The sequence below is a fragment of the Antechinus flavipes genome, chromosome 1, assembly GCF_016432865.1.
Source record: "Antechinus flavipes isolate AdamAnt ecotype Samford, QLD, Australia chromosome 1, AdamAnt_v2, whole genome shotgun sequence".
NCBI classification, from domain to species: domain Eukaryota; kingdom Metazoa; phylum Chordata; class Mammalia; order Dasyuromorphia; family Dasyuridae; genus Antechinus; species Antechinus flavipes.
In genome coordinates this window covers 726,896,293-726,916,643 of record NC_067398.1, presented here as the reverse complement: position 1 = coordinate 726,916,643, position 20,351 = coordinate 726,896,293, and the positions used below count along the sequence as shown (strand labels likewise).

Genomic DNA, 20,351 nt, shown 5'->3' with positions numbered 1-20,351 from the left:
GGCAGGGCCAGGTAACAGACAAGAATTATGTAGGGGCCTGGGCTAACACTCCCTATAGGCTGGATCTTTGCCCTGATTAGCCAGGACAAATGACATCCCATTCTAAGTCATAAATGAGGAAAAGTTTCAACCCAACTACATCTTTAGGATTACTGAATTACCTTACATGGGAGGTTCAATGCTAAGGTGGCCCCAGCTTAGTCTCACAAAGGTCCCACTCCCTGTAAACCACGTGATCTCTGGAGAAAGAAACCAAGCCCTGGGCCACAGCTGACCCTCACTCACTGTCTCCATTTTGTGAGACAGCTTTCACAGTTCACTTCATTCCATTTCCTCCCCTCCCACCCCCCTCTACCTTCAGTTAAAAGCTTCTCACACCAAAGTTTATTCATTTCTTCAATTTCCTGATTACTTCATTTTCGGGTTTGACCTATCCTCCCAGGCTCCAGTTCCCACCCTTGTCTCTCTCTTTTTTTAATTATAGCTTTTTATTTACAATTTCAATTTCTTGATTACTTCCTTTTCGAGGTTTGACCTATCTCCCTAGGTGCAAGTCCTCACCCTTGTCTCTTGAGCATCCTAGATAGCACTAATCCCATTACTGTATCTTCTATTTTGGTGATTTTGCAGTTTTCTGAACCACATTGGTGATAAGTTGCATCATACAGGGGGGACATAACTCCACTGAGGGCTATCAGGAGAAACCATAGAGCCTGTCTCCAACAGGTGCCTTCAAACCAAGATCATATATATGGTTTTATAAAACCACAAAAAGATGGTTATATCTTTTACCAAGGCAATAGTCAGTATTTTCTCCTGGAAACATAGTCTTTGCTCATGGGAATTTTAACTATGAAATCACCAAGACAATTTCCTACCTTCCTTGCCCTTCTTCTAATCATCTTAGATAGTACAAATTGGGAATAGGAAAGCCCCACCAAGTGCTAGGAGGATATCCTTCCACAGACATCTTCTTGTTTGGAATTTTCTTCTTGGGCTCAGGAGCAGGGCCAATCAGATAGTGGATCACCAGCTTGATGATTTATCAGACAGTCCTACCAGAATTTAAAACTCTAAATAATGTCAGCTACTGTCCCAAGAGATTTTATCTCCAATAGCAAATCTCATTAATCAAGGCTTCAGATGAATCTAGCTCTCAAGGATTATATATCCTAAAAAGTACTGACTATGACATTACATTGATAACAGTAAGAGATTCATCCTACAAGGTTTGCAGTTTACCTTTCATATTTAAGTAGATAGGTTTAAGTTCAACATTACACAAATCATTTTGCTTTTAAAATGTCCACTAACTAGAAAAATTCTAAATTGCATATTGTCCATAACAGAAACATGTTCAAAGGCAAAAACTATTATTCTCAGAGTCCCTTTAAATAATGGGTACAACTTTAATATAACCCAATATATCCAATTAAAACTCATACAGAATATAGAATATCCTGGTTCACATAAAGTATTAGAGTTGAGGAATCCCTCTAAAATTATTAATTCTTTTTTCAACATAAGTAACAGGTACAACACAAATATTGTTAAAATTCCTCTATGCACAAACATTTTCATGTCCCACCAAAACATTCCTAACCGCAAAGTCAATTTTAGAGATAATGCATAAATTGTCCTTAATAGACCATTCATTCTTGGCGTTCCTCTACCGGTCCTATAAGCCTACTGTTCTTTAGCCTAAAGACTGCAGTCTCAATTATCTGTCAAGTCTGCTAAGGTCCTTCCCACTCTGTGTCTTCCAGCACTTAGTAAGCACCCACTCTCCTGCAAACTGCTCCAAAGGTGTTGCTTGGGTAGCAATGTTTATTTTCTAAGGACTAAAAAGGGATGAGGACACTGGCAGTATATAATTCCTTAAAAACTTATCCTGTTTCAAAAGAGGGTCTTTCTCTTTCTACTCCCAAATAGAATAAACCAATGTCATGTGAGGAGAGTCCCAGGTCACTTCAGGGGACAGTTCTAATTCTTTCATAAAGCAATAGGCAAAAATTTGAAACAAGGCAATCTAGTCTCTAATGTCAATTTTGGAATTGGTTTCTTAAGAATCTGATTCTTTCCACTTTCCCTGAGGAAGGCAGATGCCAGGTGTATGGAATTGCCACTCAATTTGCAATCCTTCCCCGTTATTTCTTATAAACCTTAAAAAGTAAAACATGCTTCTTTATCAATCAATGATCACTACCAATCCATATTTAAGTACAATTTGTTCCAATGTTATTTCACTAACCCCTCTTAGCAGCAGAGCTCAGGGGAAAGCTTCCACCAACCCCTTATATCTCTGTTTCCTCACTGGTGTTGTGTGGGATGCAAAGACCCCAACTCAAATTGACTGCTCAAAGGCATGGTACAAACTGAAAAGTTTCTTTATTTCAGTTTTCACAAGAAGTGGGGCAGAAAGTCTGGAGTAGGGAAAGCCAACTTTACAAAAGTAAGGATCACAGTTATATAGTCAAGGTTTACAGAAACTATTTGCCCACCCATCTTCTGTTAATCCTTTTAAAATCACTGGTCTTTTGGAATACAGGTGGGCTTTTTGTGGTACTAGGGTTTTGTTTTTTCCTGGACAGTTTCCCTTAGTAGGCTCTTAATCATGTAAATTAGGCCTATTTAAAAACACAATAGACCAATTCAATTTAGCTGATAGTAAAAAGTAATTTAAAATTATTCTCAAAAATCCCAGAATCTGCTAAAAATTTTTTAACAGTTCCCTAACACTTAGTTCTACAGACTCAAATTGGCCAGGTTTGGGTCCATAGAAATGTCATTTTGCATTTCATTAATAAATTTTTTAAGCGGTAGCACATTGCTTTTCCATTTACCCTAAAATTCTCAAACTTTCTAATCCTTTTCAATCTAGACTTTTCTCAGTCATACATACTTAAGCTTTTTCTATCTATATCAGTTAAAGATCTTATTTTTCCAATTCAACCTGATCTTTCCCAAACCAGCAACAGAGGCTTACTCTATAGCTCTAACTCAGCTTTAAATACAGAACACAGAATGCAAAGCAGACACACAGAAATCACACAGACCCAGAAATCTATTTTACATACAGATCTGGACATGCTCAATTAGCTCTGGAAGCATCCTTCCTACAGAGTGATCATTTTCGGCAGTGGGAGACTTTTGGCTAAGCTCTTCCATTTTGAATATTTGATGAGACTTTCCAGAGTCTGTCCAGTCAAGGATTGACTCAAGGGTCTCACAGGTAGCTGTGAATGAAAATTTCCTGACTGATGCCATACCCAATTCTTGTCACTTGGGATTTGCAGCAGAATTTACTTATTTATTGACTTTCATTTTGGCTTGGGTCTCTCCTGAAGGGGCCTTTTGACCTTGGAAGCAGGGAAAGGTCCTGGAAGTTCTTAGGCTGCCTAAAGCAAGCTCTCCAGACCTTGCCCACATGATCCAGGAGAGCCCCCCCATAAACTGTGTAGAACAAGACCACCTGCTTAAATAAATTAAATAAATGAAGGAGATTTCTCAAGGTAAAAGCAGACAGGCATTTTATTATGATCTCAAGAAAAAGAGCCCCTCCCTTCCCACAAGGAGTTAGGCAAGGGGAGGCAGGGCCCCGGTAACAGACAAGAATTATGTAGGGGCCTGGGCTAACCCCCTATAGGCTGGATCCTTGCCCTGATTAGCCAGGACAAATGACCTCCCATTCTAAGTCATAAATGAGGAAAACATCCAACCTGACCACATCTGTAGGATTACTGAATTACCTTATGTGAGAGTTATAATGCCAAGGTAACCCTAACTTAGTCTCACAAAGCGCTTCTGGAGAAAAATACCCGTCTATGGGCCACAGCCCACCTTCAAGCAGTCTTTAGGACATGTCTCCATCTTGTGAGACAGCTTTCATAGTTCACTTCCTTCAATAGGTTCCCTGGAAAGACACAGCTGGTTAAAAAAATGGACCCGATCAGGAAGGAAATTCTGGACAAAGAAAATGAAATTCCAATGAGAAGAATCCACAGAAAAACCAAACCCAGGACTCAAAAACAAAACATAAGCTAAAAATTGCTATGCTGACAGTGGAAAAGGTGCAGAAAGGAAGGAAGTTTCATTGATGACATTCTTAGAGGAGATAAGGAACTTCATTCTGAGGCTTAGGGGGTTAGTCCCTGAAAAGACAGGACTGAGATTTCTAGGAGAATATGGAAGAAAGGCAAAGAAATAAGAGAGGGTAAATATTAGGAGGAAATGTTCCTAGCTATGGAGCCATGTTCTCCTTGACACCTGCTGTGATACACAATATTCTGAAAGAAAAGCACCATGGGAAAGAGGAATCTGGGGGGAAAGGGGGTTGGACTAGAGTCAACAGCAGAAAGCATCTACAGGGCACAGCTTAAAATGGATAACTGGGAAGCTGTTGATTGTATGAAGTGTCCAGAGAAAGGAGACCGATCAGAGGAGTAGAGTGGCTATGACTGACAGAATGAGTATGTAGGTAAAACAAAAAGGGAAGATGGACAACGAGGAGAAGGGGAGAAATCCTCCTTGGAAAGGGAAAAAAATGGATGAAATTTAAAAACTGATGAACAGAACTCTAGTTGAAGGGGAAGAGAGGAAAAGCAACTACAAGAGAACTAAAAAGAAAAGGGAGATGAACAAATGTAGAATGAGATGAAAGCAGAAGTGATGAACAAATTCTAAAGACATTGGAGGTAAAAAACTTGTGGCATCTTCTAAATGGGACAACACAGAAATATGCATATTTCTTTGTCACATGTGGAACTTCTATAAATATGGGATATAGAGATGCTGCAGACAAAGGTAAATGGGCAGAAATAATTCATACATTCTTTCATTACCTAAGGAAATAAGAATGGAAATTGATTCAGGGATCACTGACAGAAGATATAAACATAAATGGAGAATTACCAGTGACATATTCAACAATAACTGGGTCAAAACAGATCTCAGAAATGATAACATTGCAAAACAAACAAAAAAAAAAAAATGACAATGTTTAAACAATATCCCCAAATTTCTAGGATTCTGCCAAAGTAATCCTCAGGGACTCTGGTAGAGTTCCAGCCATGTTGGCTCCACTATGTTGGTTATTCTTTGGACTGGGAAGCAAGCATTTTGGAGACTACATTGGGAGGAGAGGACTTATAATCGCACATGAAGCATTTAGAAAAAGAGATGAACTAAATCTGTATTCGAAAAAAAAAATAGAAAAATAAATTGGTAAACTTAAAACAAGGATAAATGGCAAGATATTAAAATTAAAATCTCAGTGAATCAGTCAAAAACACAGAAGAGATGGGCAATATTGTTCCTATTGTGTTAACATAATAACCATTTTTGTAATACGACAATCTATAAGTAAGTTATTGCCAGATTCACACACCATCCTCCATGTCAAGGCAAATGGTTGTGATGGTTGGTTTTGATCAGGTCTAGATGAACTGCACTCACCTGAGGAGATCTGAGGCTCCCAGGGCCCATTCCCTCTGGCTGCAGGTTCCTCTGTACATAGAAAAGTAGTAACCAAGGTGACTCCATTTTGTAAAGCTCCTCCAACTGGTCCCCAGTCTTTCTTCACCTGCTGCCCCCACCCTTTATGGCCCCACCTATGTAGCAACTACCAACAGTCTGAATAAGAGAGGTCACACCTAAGGTTTTTAATTCTGTGCTTTTCTGAGCATGAGACAGCTTGGAGAAATTCCAGACAAAATCCAGGCTGGGATTGAGTTCTGAGGGTTGACAGAAAAGAGGGGCCAGGGCCAGAGGGGGAGGGTCTGGGAAGTAAGACAGGCCAATAGAGGTCCTGGCAGGTCAAGGTCGCTAGACAGACAAAAGTGCTCCAGGGGGACAGCTGAGATTGGGAAAGAGCTGGGGAGGACTGCGGGCTCCACACATAGGGCCTTGGGCCTGGCGTCCCTAAAGGAAAAGTGCAGACAGAGAGCCACAAGCTGGGGACCTGATAGGAAGCAGCCCAAGAGCCTGAGTTCAATTAACGGGGAGCAGGAAAGAGCTTTGGTCAATAGTCTAAGGGGGGTTCCTGGGAGTAAGAAGCGGGACTCGAGGATCCCTGAAGGGATTGCGTTTAAAGGAGAATCTGAATCTCTAACCAAGAAGTGAGGACAGGAATAAGGGACGCTTGGGTCCTGATCAGAAGGCTGAAATCAGGACTCCCAGAATCCTAGGGGCGAAGTCGGAAGTCTGGGAGGTAAATCTGGGTAGGGAGAAGCCAGGAAATGTGGCAAGTGGTGGGAGCTAATCCCGCAGCAAGGCTTAAGGCGACAATACCGATACAGTTAGGGGACACTCCACGTGGTCAGAGAAATAGGAAGAGGAGGAGAATCAGAGGGCGGAACAGCAAGGGGAAGCCCGCAAGCGTGGGGGACGTCGGCTCCGACCTACCAGGGAGCTGCAAGCACGGATGTGGCTTCCCTAGGACAAAAGTGATCGCTGTTCCCAGAAAATCAGAGAGAGCCCGAAACTTCCTGGGAAGGGAGGACGACCGAGGGGCAGGCAGAGAAATCGCAGCTCCAAGACTTCCGGCTTTTCCCAGCTACCTCAGGAGAGTCTTCTTGCTCCTCAAAGCCCCGCCCTGTTCATCCCCCAGGAGGATGGAATCTTCTCCACTCCCCACAGGGACAGTACTGCAGGCCACGGCCCCCTGCCCAATGGTCTCTTCCGCCGCCAACTCCTCCCAGACCTGCCCACTTCCCTGTCCCCTTCACCCCATTTATTCTATCTTCTTCCCCTTCTCTCGAGTTCCCTCCAGTAACTCTGCCTCAATCACAGACTCATGTTTACTTTGGTTTTTACACATAGCCAATTTTGACTTCACCTTTTCCCACTTTTCCTCTTCCTTGTCACCATATTATCTTTCTATGGTCTGCTAGATCATGTGTGTGTGTGTGTGTGTGTGTGTGTGTGTGTGTGTGTGTGTGTGTGTCTGTGCATTTTTCTAGTCCATTTCATGATTTTTAAAATTCATGGGCTGTGATTCCGGGCTAAGGGGACACTTTCCAAACTTCTTGCCTTGGGGTTTGGGGTCTGGTTGCTGGCGTCTGCGTCTGAGCTCTCAGTCCTGCTTTGCTGGGGTGCAGTTGGCCTCTGGGCCACGTGTGCTGGACAGTACCTTCCCTTGATCTCAGTGAGACAGAGCTTTCCTCCTGAACTTCTTGACTGGAAACATGTTTCACCTTGTCCTTATGTTCGTTCTCGCTCCCTGGAATTCATTCTGAGGCATGATTTTATAATCTGAGGGGAATCTGGTAGCGTTCTCTCCATGCTGGGCCATGTTGGCTCCACCATGTTGGTTATTCTTTGGACTGAGAAGGAGGCGTTTTGGAGCATGCATTGGAAGGGGAGGACAAAGTAAGAACAGGGCATTAGAGAGGTTCAATTGGGATAAAGGAGGAAAGGAGCCAGTAGAAAAGGAAGGCATCAATTCATCATTAGTGATCAAACTTTCAGAATAAATGGTGAGAAAAGAGTAGGAGGAGTGGAAATTAGGTTCCAAAAAGGAACATTGATGGGAGAAATGATCATTGAGGGAGACAGATTATTACTGCTCAGTGCTCTCCATCTAAGTCCGTCTTTGTAGCAGGTGGTATTATCTATAAGGGGGTCTGCTATCCAGGAGGCAAGGTTATAATTAGTGGAAGAGGGGAACATGTAGGGTACAGTATGCCAATTCTAATGAAATTTGGAGCCTCTCCCCAATCAAGGAGCAGCCCTCCAGGCAAAGGGGAATATTGATACTGAAGAAAGAGCCTAGGACCTTTACGATGATTATAAAAGTCCTTTTATACTTATAATGTTTACTTTCACAGGGACCCAATGTGGGGTGCCCAATAGATAATTCACTGAATACCTATTTCCCTAAATGTACCCTTCTGCTCATGGGTCTCTTTATGGGACAGCTCCTTTAATGACCACCCACCAACCCTTACAAATCAATCTATCTCCACAGGGTGTTTTCTGTAAAGTAGCTATTCCTTACACAGAGAGAAAAAACTATATACAGGAGAGAAACTAGAATGGCGGTAAAAACAGAGCTGGTAACCATAACTGTGAATGTGAATGGGATGAACTCCTTCATATAAATGGAAGCAAATAGCAGGGTGGATTAAAAACCAGAATCCTACAATATGTTGTTTACAAGAAACTCATTTGACACAGAGAGACACATGCAGAGTAGAGGTAAAAGACTGGGAAAAAATTTATTAAGTTTCACCTAAAAAAAGCAAGGGTAGCAATTTTGATCTTAGATAAAGCAAAAGGAAAAATACATCTTATTAAAAGAGCTAAACAGGGAAAGTACATAAATAAAGGGTGACATAAATAATGAAGTAGTAATGATACTAAATGTGTATGTATCAAGTGGTAGAGCAGGCAAATTCCCAGAGAAGATTTTAAGTCAATTACAGGAATAGACAACAAAATTATTCTAGTTGGGGGACCTCAAACTTCCCCTCTCAGAATCAGACAAATCTTTTTTTTTTCCCAAGCTCATAAATGCTTTCTCAGTGTTTTCTGTTTTTTGTTTTTTAATTTATTTTTTATTTTTATTTTTATAATAACTTTGAATTGACAGAACCCATGCCAGGGTAGTTTTTTACAACATTATCCCTTGCACTCACTTCTGTTCTGATTTTTCTCCTCCCTTCCTCCACTCCTTCCCCTACATGGCAAGCAGAACTATATATGTTAAATATGTTGCAGTATATCCTAGATACAATATATGTATGCAAAATCGAACAGTTCTCTTGTTGCACAGGGAGAATTGGATTCAGAAGGTAAAAATAACCCAGGAAGAAAAACAAAAATGCAAATAGTTTACATTCATTTCTCAGCATTCTTTCTTTGGGTGTAGCTGCTTCTGTCCATCATTGATCAATTGAAACTGAGTTAAGTCTCTTTGTCAAAGAAATCCACTTCCATCAGAATACATCTTCATACAGTATTGTTGTTGAATTATATAATGATCTCCTAGTTCTGCTCATTTCACTTGGCATCAGTTCATGTAAGTCTCTCCAAGCCTCTCTGTATTCATCCTGCTGGTCATTTCTTACAGAACAATAATATTCCATAACATTCATATACCACAATTTACCCAACCATTCTCCAGTTGATAGGCATCCATTCATTTTCCAGTTTCTAGCCACTACAAATAGGGCTGCCACAAACATTTTGGCACATACAGGTCCCTTTTCCTTCTTTAGTATTTCTTTGGGATATAAGCCCAGAAGTAACACTGCTAGATCAAAGAGAACCAGACAAATCTAACCATAAATTAAACAAGAAAGAAACTAAGAAGTTAATAGGATCCTAGGAAATCTAGATATGATAGATCTCTGGGAAAAAATTGAATAGGGACTAAAAGGAATGCACCTGACTAAAAGGAATACACCTTTTTGTCAGCAGTACATGACACCAACACAAAAACTGACCATGTATAAGGGCATAAAAACCTCACAATCAAATGCAGAAAGGCAGAAATAGTAAATACTTCCTTTTTAGACCACAGTGCAATACAATTATATTCAAAAAAAGGGCCAGGGAAAGATAGACTAAAAATGAGTGGGAAATTAAATAATCTAATTATAGAGACTGAGTGGGTCAAAGGACGAATCAGAAATAATCCATAATTTCATCCAAGGAAATGACAAAAATGAGACAACAAACAAAAATCTATGGGATATAGCCAAAGCAGTTCTTGGAGAAAATTTTATATCTCTAAATAGCTACATAAATAAAATAGAGAAAGCGGAGATCAATGAATTAGTCATGCAACTAAAAAAGCTACAAAAAGAACAAAATAAAAATTCCAAATAAATGTCAAATTAGAAATTTTGGAACTGAAAGTAGAGATTAACAAAATAAAAACAAAATAAGAAAACTATTGAACCAATAAATAAAACTAAGAGTTGGTTTTGTGAAAAAACTAACAAAATAGATATATCTTTGGTTAATTTGGTCAGAAAAGGAAAGGAAAAAACCCAAACCATATGGAACAAAAACTAAAAAAGTAAACTTACTACCAATGAAAAATTAAAGCAATAATGTGGAGCTATTTTGCTCAGTTCCATGGCAGCAAGTCTAACAATCTAATTGAAATAGATGAATATTTACAAAAATATCAATTATCCATATTAACAGAAGAGGAAATAAAGTATTTAAACAGTCCCATTTTAGAAAAAGAAAGTAAACAAGTCATTAATGAACACCCTAAGAAAAAATTTCCAGGGCCAGATGGATTCACAAATGAATTCTACCAAACATTTAAAGAACAGTTAATTCCAGTCCTATGTAAACTATCTGAAAAAATACTGGTGAAGTGTCAGAGCAGCCAAAATAATGAAAATTTAAGAGCATTTATTGCTAGCTAGCGACTGAACCCATCAGAACAGGGGAATCAGTGAATGAGTGGTTTCAGGGCCACATATTTATAGAAAGAAGAGAGAGACATCAAAATGTTTCTTGATACATTTGTCATAATAAAAGCATTTCTATTCTAAACAATAGGCAAAAAGTTATCACTCTAAGGATGTCATTCCCACACAGCAATAAGCAGTATTTCTTTAAGTTTATCAAGTTGTCAAGGTCTTAGGTTTTTCATGATAGCACATCTGGGAGTGTAAAAATACCATCTGCATTAGGGAGAGAAGAACTAGTAATAAACTTCTAACTACAAAGATTCAAGATTATATTTCTCACAGTCCCATTTGGGGTGCTTTTCCACTTCACTGCCAAATTCTTCTATGACACAAATATGAAATTGATACCTAAACCAGGAAGAGCCAAAATGGGAAAAGAAAATTACAGACCAATCTGCATAATGAATATTGATGCAAACATTTTAAATAAAATATTACCAAAGAGATTACAACAATTTATTGGTAGGATAATATACTATGACCAAGTGGGATTTATGCCAGGAATGCAGGAAAACTATTATTATAATTGCTCATATGGATAACAAGACCAGCAGAAATCATATGACAATCTCAAGAGATGCAGGAAAAATTTTTGACAAAATATAGTACCCATTCCAATTAACAACACTAGAGAGCATAGGGAGAAAGGAAACTTTCCTTCAAATAATAAGCAGTATGTATCTAAATTCTACAGCAAACATTATTTGTAATGGAGAGAAGCAGGACTCATTCCCAATAAGATCAGGGGTGAAATAAGGAGGCCCATTATCACCACTATTATTCAGCATTGTACTAGAAATGTTGGCTTTAGAAAAAAGAAATGAAAGGAATTAGAATAGGCAGTGAAGAAATAAATCTATCACTCTTTACAGATGATAGGATGATGGAGAATCCTAGAAAATCATCCAAAAACTTGCTGGAAACAAATTAACAGCTTTAGCAAAATTGTAGGATAAAAAATAAACACACACAAATCATCAGCATTTCTGTATACTACTGACAAAGTCCACTAACAACAGGTAGAGAAATTCTATTTAAAATTGATGTAAACAAAATAAAATACTTGGGTGTCTATCTGCCAAGTAAACCCAAGAAATCTAATAACACAATTACAAAACACTTCTCACACAAATAAAATCAGACCTAAGTAATTGGAAAAATATCAATTGTTCATGGCTAGGCTTCCAAAGTACTATAAAAAAAATTGACAATTCTGCCTAAATTGGTCTACTTGTTCAGTGACATACCAATCAAACTGCCAAAACTATTTTGTAGAACTAGAATAAATAACAAAATGCATCTGGAAGAACAAAAGGTCAAAAATATCAAGGGAATTAATGAAAAAAAAATACAAAGGATGGCGTCTTAAAAGTACTAAACCTAAAAATATAATAAAACTGTGGTCATCAAAACTATATGGAACTGGCTAAGATATAAAGGGGTAGATCAGTAGAACATTAGCTACACATGCTGCAATAATCAAGGCCTATAGTAATCTAATATTTGATCAACTTCCAAACTCTAACTTCTGGAAAAGAGCTCACTTTTTGACAAAAATTGCTGGGGGAAATGGAAAATTTATCAGAAAATTGGCATAGATCTATAGCTCGTGGCTCAAACCAAAATAAGTTCAAAATGGATGCATGGTTTGGCCATAAACAATGATACCATAAACAATTTAGGAGAACAAGGGATAATTTATCTATCAGATCTTTGGAGAAGGGAAGAAATTATGACTAAAGAACTAGATATTATGCAAGGCAAAATAGACAGCTTTGATTACATTAAATTAGAAAGGTTTTGCACAAACAAAACCAACAGAAACAAGATTAAGAGAGAAGTACAAATTTGGGGGAAAATATTTACAGCCAGTATGTCTGATAAAGGTTTTATTTCTCAAGTATATAAAGAACTGTGTCAAATGTAAGAGAATACAAGCCATTCTAGAACTGATAAATGATGAAAGGATATGAACAATTTTCAGATGATGGAATTAATGCCATTTGTAATTATATGAAATGCTCTAAATTACAAATGATTAGAGAAATGCAAATTAAAACAACTCTGTGGCACCATCTCACAACTCTCACACTGGCTAAGATGACAGGAAAAAATAATGAGAAATGTTGGAGAGGGTATTAGAGAACTGGGTTACTAATGCATCGTTGGTGAACTTGGAAATAATCCAACCATTCTGGAGAGCAATTTGGAACTATGCCCAAAGGGCATCAAACTGTGTATACCTTTTGACTCAGCAGTACCATTATTCTGTACCCCAAAGAAATTGTAGAGGAGGAAAAAGGATCCACATGCACAAAAATGTTTGTGATAGCTCTTTTTGTGGTAGCAAAGAATTGGAAAATGAGTGGATGTCCATCAGTTGGGGAATGGCTAAACAAGCTGTGGTAAATGAAGGTAATGGGATATTATTGTTTTATAAAAAATGATAAACAAGCTCCTTATAGAAAGGTCTGGAAAGATTTACATAAACTGATGCTGAGCAAAACAAGTAGAACGAGAAATACATTGTGCAAGAATGTGCAATGGTCAGCTAGGAAAGGCTTGGTTCTGATCAGTGGTTCAGTGATCCAAAGCAATTCCAATAGACTTTGGAACAAAATGGCATCTGCATCCAGAAAAAGAATTAAGGGGACTGAATGTAAATCACCACATGCATGTTCATTTCTTTTTCTGGTGCAGAAACAGGAAATATATGGATTAATATAGACAAGGAGAGGTTAGATTGATAGCTACTCAGGAAACCTGGACCATTTTGTTAGGGTTAGGAGAAGTAAGAGCAGCAAAAATTCTGACCCAGTTGCTGTTCTATGAACAGTGGCAATGGATATTTTCCACACAAAAAAAGACAAATTTGCAAAGCCACTATGCAAATGAGGTGATCCAGAGAATAGTGATAGCATATACAAAGACTCAAGCAGGACCTATCTTCTCATTATTTCGGGAGGGACAAAGGTGATTTTAATGAGATTCCATTCTTTTTACTTTCTGCATATCCGTTCTCATATGAATGGATGGGATCTATATTTGAAGGGAACAAAATGGTGCAAGATCTGCTTACACAAAGTATCTTCTTTGTTCTCATTTATGGAAATGCTTGTTTTATTCCATAAAGCAATGTACACAATAAATTACTTAAAATGTGGTTCAAGTGATTTAAGTCCAGTTATGAAATACTCTCTGGTAAACAAGGACAGAGATTCCATAAAAGATAACAGCTTTGCTTCCTCAAGGCCCGCTAAAAATGAGACCATAGTAATGAAAAAGGATCCTGAAGGATGGGGGGATCCTATAGGCTTCTAATTTGGGGACCAGGATATGCTTGTATCTCTACAGGACTAAACTTTCACCAGTGGATCCCCACCAGACAGCTCAAAGTTGTCCATAGAACAGAAGAGAAAAAAAGAGGCAATTGTCCAACAGGAGGAGAAGACGGGCCCTCAAGATCACCAGCAAGATGCTTTCTATATATATGGGTTTGTGTTACACACAATCAGGACAAACAGCAGAGGTCAAAAGATGGGCTGGACCCACCACAGCCTAGGATTGTCTCATGGGGGGTGGGGTATCATGTGACACATGCTGGACATACAGGGGACGCCCTGTCATAACGACACCCTCAAATGCTCGGGAGCATTGCAGCAGTGTGTCTACATCATCAGGCTGGCCCCTCATAAGCCTCCATATGAGACTCATTCTGGTCACTCAAGAACTGGGCTGGCAGTTGGCACATGGAAAAACAAGTTGGTCCCGTGTTCTTGGACAAATGCACGAGAATTGAATACCACTTCTGCACTAAAGCCTGTGGGAGGGAAATATGTGCTCATGTGGAGAGACCCTGTAACTGTTACCAAGGAAACATTTGGTTTTTACAATGTTACTTGTTGGAATTGTACAGTCAGTGATTGCTTGGATACTGAAATTGAAAATCAGGTTGTGTTTGTTTGATTAACTAAAAAGGATAAATGCAGAAAGACACTGTCAGCATCCAGAGAAAGAAATGATAGAGCAAAAGTGTGTGTGTGTGTGTGTGTGTGTGTGTAGTGATGGCTTTGGATTCAAGCCTAACTGCATTTAAGGGAGGCAGAGTTGCACAATGTCATCATCCTCCCTCTGAAGACATTTACCACCAGCCAGTGACAGGCCAGAGTCGGGGTAATGGGTGATGACTCCACATCAGCCTTCATGGCCGGTGGAATGAATTGTTCTCCTCTGCCCCTTCCACCAGGGGAAGTTATTCCCCTCCCCCACAACTCACCCTAGGGTTGGAGACCCTTTGCTTGCCCTCAGCCTGGTTTAGTCGGATGTGGCCACCGTTTGCCGGGGGGGGGGGGGGGGGGGGGGGGGGGGGGGGGGCTGTGCATGCTCCAGCTCCTTGGAGCAGCAGGTGAGAAGTGGGGGATCAGATGGACACCAAAGATGGAAAGCAGCCCTGTCAAGGGCTTGGAAGCCTTCACGTCAGGGTCTTCCCAGAACACATTCTGTACTCCAGATCTACATACGTATACACACATAGACACAGACACACACACACACACACACACACACACACACACACTTTTTTCTGTGTAATGGAATTCCTAGAGTGGGGCATTGAGCATAGGGAAGGAAAAAGAATCACATCCTAGTTTTCCTGTCTATTTGAAAGGAATAGCAAGTTGTGCATAATAGATTTAGAATTTCATGTGCAATCATCCTTTTTATTGAATGTTTGTGGAAATGCTTGTTTTATTCCATAAATGAAAAATAAAACTAAATAATACAACTCTATTCTCACAGTAATCTTTGAAATTAGCTGATATCCCCATTTGAGAGGTGAAGAAACTGAGATACACAGTTTAAGTGACTTACAAGGGTCATACAACTAAGAACTCTCTGAGGCTTGATTTAAACTCAGGCACACCTGACTCTATCCACTCGGGTCTCTCTCCACTGCATGACCAGCTTTGCCTAATTTCTACATAATGGAAACTACACATCTAGTCCATCCTTCTATGGAGAAGGGGCCCCAAGACCAGATTGTCTTATTCTAAGTTTCCTGTTGATCAGGCTCAAGGCTTCTCTGGTCCAATAACCCTTTTTATGCAGTTTTTGTGAGATTATAAGTTTCTGCCAGAATGGGATATAACTGGATGAGGTCGGGGAGTGGAAGGTTTGGCTCCTTCTCAGAACAAGTTGAATGACAGGATAATGTGGTACACCCCATTTTGGATTACTTCCATTACAAATACTAACGGGTGAACATGGACTCATGTGTGAACATAATGAGGTGAATCTCAAAATGGAGCTGCTCTGGATGCTCAGCCCTTTCCCTAAAGAGAACTAAATTGTAAGCTTCTCTCCATGCTTATTCCTGATCTCCCTGCTCAGGAGATATATTCAACTGAATTGATGTCATTAGTCAAAAATTTTATTTCATAAAATCTCTAGCACTTATATTTCTTGTTTTGGGATTTCTGAGAGGGAAACCCTTGTATATGAAATATTACTAATTTAAAAAATGACTTCTAGAGGGTAATGGAAGTATATCTTTACAAATAAACTCTTTGGATCTCGATGCCAAATGATGAATTAAACTACTTAAGAGTGAGGTTTAGCAACTCCAGTATTTGAGAGTGTTTTGTTACAATACAAATAATGATACATTTGGGCTTGGGAAAAGTACCAAAAAAAAACTCTTAAATTCTCCCTGTCTGAAAAGAAGTGGAATTTAACAGGAGCCCTGAATGCTTTTCTTTGTAAAAGTTCACAACAATCTCAGTAGATTTGGGGAAAATGTTGCTAAAAGAAGATTGTCCAATTCTGATTAAGAGACTTCTCAGTACCAAGGTGGTGGGGGTGTTGATTTTTAATAAAGAAATTATTTCATATGATAGGTTGACCATTGATGATAAAAATTATAAAAACAAATCTGAAGAGTTTGTGTGGAAGTTATACCTGTGAGCCACCTTTAGTCTCAGCAGTCTCTGGGCTGGATTCAAAATGGGACAATGGGACTCCTTCCTTGAGCAAAGTTGGCTACCTGGATTAATTCAGAATATGAGATGTGCAGTTAGAGAATCCTCCCTAAATGTTTATAGGGAAAATTTGTGCCACACTAATGGCCTTTGGGGACAATATTTTAACCTTAATATCTGCCCTTCTCAGTGACTCCAAAGTATCATGATTATGAATACACTGCTTTGGGAAGCATGCAGTGAATCAAAGTCTAAATGCTTGTAAGTGCAACCAACATATTCTTTCATTTTTTCAATTTGACATCAAATTGTTTCCAAAGTTCTAGGAAGGTTTTACATATTCAAGGGAAATGGCCCCAGGCATTCAAAGTTCTTCAGTGGCCATCCCCTAGTGCACCAGGATAGGTCTCTCATTGCTAGATCCCTTGTAATTGCATCTCATTAAATATGGACTGCCTGAGTCCATGGTCTGAGGAATTCTCAGTGTAAATAAGCCCATTCTTTTTTTTTTTTTTTGCTTTTATATAATTTCTTTATTATTATTATTATACCTTTTTATTTACAAGATATATGCATAGGTAATTTTTCAGCATTGACAGTTGCAAATCCTTTTGTTCCAACTTTTTCCCTCCTTCCCCCCACCCCATCCCCCAGATGGCAGGTTGACCAACACATATTAAATATGTTAAAGTATAAGTTAAATACAATATATGCATATATGTCTAAAGTTATTTTTCTGCACAAAAAGAGTCGGACTTTGAAATAGTGTACAATTAGCCTGTGAAGGAAATCACAAATGCAGGCAGACAAAAATATAGCGACTGGGAATTCTATGTAGTGGTTCATAGTCATTTCCCAGAGTTCTTTCTCTGAGTGTAGCTGGTTCAGTTCTTTACTGCTCTATTGGAATTGATTTGGTTCATCTCATTGTTGAAGAGAGCCATGTCCATCAGAATTGATCATCATATAGTATTGTTGTTGAAGTGTATAATGATCTCCTGGTTCTGCTCATTTCACTCAGCATCAGTTCATGCAAGTCTCTCCAGGCCTTTCTGAAATCCTCCTGCTGATCATTTCTTATAGAACAATAATATTCCATAATATTCATATGCCACAGTTTATTCAGCCATTCTCCAATTGATGAGCATCCACTCAATTTCCAGTTTCTGGCCACTACAAAGAGGGCTGCCACAAACATTTTGGCACATACAGGTCCCTTTCCCTTCTTTAAGATCTCTTTGGGATATAAGCCCAGTAGTAACATTGCTGGATCAAAGGGTATGCACAGTTTGATAATTTTTTAAGCATAGTTCCAAATCACTCTCCAGAATGTCTGGATATATTCACAATTCCACCAACAATGTATCAGTGTCCTAGTTTTCCCACATCCCCTCCAACATTCAGCATTATCTTTCCCTGTCATTCTAGCCAATCTGACGTGTGTAGTGGTATCTTAGAGTTGTCTTAATTTGCATTTCTCTGATTAATAATGACTTGGAGCATCTTTTCATATGGCTAGAAGTAGTTTCAATTTCTTCATCTGAGAATTGTCTGTTCATATCCTTTGATCATTTATCAATTGGAGAATGACTTGATTTCTTATAAATTAGAGTCAGTTCTCTATATATTTTGTAAATGAGGTCTTTATCAGAACCTTTGATTATAAAAATGTTTTCCCAGTTTATTGCTTCCCTTCTAATCTTGTCTGCATTAGTTTTGTTTGAATAAAAACTTTTCATTTTGATATAATCAGAATTTTCTATTTTGTGATCAGTAATGATCTCTAGTGCTTCTTTGGTCATAAATTCCTTCCTCTTCCACAGGTCTGAGAGGTAAACTATCCCATGCTCTTCCAATTTGTTTATAATCTCATTCTTTATGCCTAGGTCATGAACCCATTTTGACCTTATCTTGGTGTATGGTTTTAAGTGTGGGTCAATGCCTAGTTTCTCCCATACTAATTTCCAATTTTCTTGGAGTACTCATCCCAAAGCTGGGGTCTTTGGATTTGTCAAACACTAGATTATTAAAGTTATTAGCAATTTTGTCCTTTGAACATAACCTATTCAACTGATAAACTAGTCTATTTCTCAGCCAATACCAAATGGAATAAACCCATTTTTGCCAACAACCTCGAGCCTGTATTCATTGGGGTTTACAAATTCTTTCCCAAAGCCTGCGGGCTGGCCATTTCTCATTTCTCATTTAAGCTGGTATTAGTATACTCTTCACACATTAGTATACCCTTCACACACTTAATTTTCTTTTTTTTTTTTTACAATCAGATAATACAGATAATATTCAACACTCATTTTTGTAAAATTTATGTTCCAAATTTTTCACCCTCTTCCTATTCCCTGTCCCTGCCCAAGAAAACAAGCAATTTAATATAGGTTATACATGGAAATCACATTAAGCATATTTCCCACATTAGTCATACTGTGAAAGAGGAATCAGAACAAAAGAGGAAATAAATGTGAAAGGAAAAAAATGAAAAAAAAAATCAAAGTGAAAATAGTATGTTCATTCCATATTCAGACTCTACAGTTCTTCCTCTGGATAGCGTTTTGCAACATGGATCTTTTGGAATTGTCTCAGATCACTGTTTTGCTTAGAATAACAAAATCTATCAAAACTGATTGTCTCCACAATAGTGCTATTACTGTGCACAATGTTCTTGTGATTCCAGCATCAATTCTTGTAAGCCTTTCCAGGTTTTTCTGAAATCTTTGTTCTTAAAGAGCTCTGACACCATCAGAAGCTCATGTCTTGCTTTGCAAGTGAGTTGGATTTAAGTGAGGAAGAACTCTGCAAAGTCACCAGCCTCACTCTGACCTTCAGTCAGTCCAGGAGCAAAAGATAGACCCAAACAACTGGTGAAGGCCCCCATTTCTGCCTAATGTATAAACCTATTGAGAAAAAGATTGTAGGATCTCAGAATTGTGTTTTCTAAACACAATTTTCCAAGAGATCATAAAATTAAAAGATTTCATAAGCTAATTTGTAGTCTAGTTGGTATCAACTTTGACAGTTGCCTCTCCAATTGTCAAGGGAGTCCATGTGCTGATCAAAGCATTTTCTGAAATTTCTTGGTGTCCTCTGTTGGGATAACTGACATTGCTCATACTTCACATGAAAGAATTGTAGAACAAGGGAAAATGAGGTGGGCACATGGCAAGGAAGAGCATTGATGGGTGAATAAGCCAGAACAAGTGCCCTTCAGATGGTAGGAGAAAATAAGGACTCCATCATATTGGATGTGTCCTCTGTGAATTTATGTGAAACATAGGCAAGAAATCTACAAGATGGACCCAGACATTCATCTCCATGGTTGCAAGGGATTTCAAATTGAAGAGATCAATGGTATTTGAGGGAGTCATTGATGTTGGCTTTTGCTCACTTCAATCCATCTCCCTTCATTTCCATATCCCCATGTTTCTCTGAATTCTTCCTATCTTCCTATGTCAAATCATTCAAATATGTTCATCACCACACTTTGTTTAGACACTCTCCAACAAAATACCTATTTTGTTTTCTTTTTTGCCCCTTCGTTTTATTTTGCTATTTTTTTTTAAAAAGTACAACAAAAAAAGCCACTGCAACAATTATTTGGTGTAGTACAACCTTTGCTTCCCTTCAACCCTCAGAGTTTAAGCCTTGTAGCAGTCTCTGTGTCACAAAGTCTGAACATTTGATCCACTATCAATAAATTCTAATACCAAACAGCTTTTCAGAATAGTTGGACCAATTCATAGCTACATTCATTATATTATTGTGTCTTTAATTTTATAACCCCAGCTTTTGGGGTCATCTCTACCAATTTGATGTATATAAGCTGAAAGCTCAGAATGGAAACCTTTCATTTTTAAAGCATCTTAATAAAACACACACACACACACACACACACACACACACATATTGCCTGAATATAGCAAGAAATCTG

At 38.6% G+C, this 20,351-nt stretch overlaps 1 protein-coding gene and 1 long non-coding RNA gene across 2 annotated transcripts in view; one reads left to right on the top strand and one right to left on the bottom strand.

Moving 5' to 3' along the window:
* Window positions 1–20,351, top strand: part of LOC127545921 (zinc finger protein OZF-like) — a 229,384-nt gene that overhangs the window by 159,565 nt on the left and 49,468 nt on the right. The window lies entirely within an intron of this gene.
* On the bottom strand, window positions 3,504–6,819 carry LOC127545927 (uncharacterized). The gene is made up of 2 exons (XR_007949867.1): window positions 6,403–6,819; window positions 3,504–5,505 (listed from the first exon to the last, which is right to left on the bottom strand). It is a non-coding gene; the product is annotated as an uncharacterized LOC127545927 (long non-coding RNA).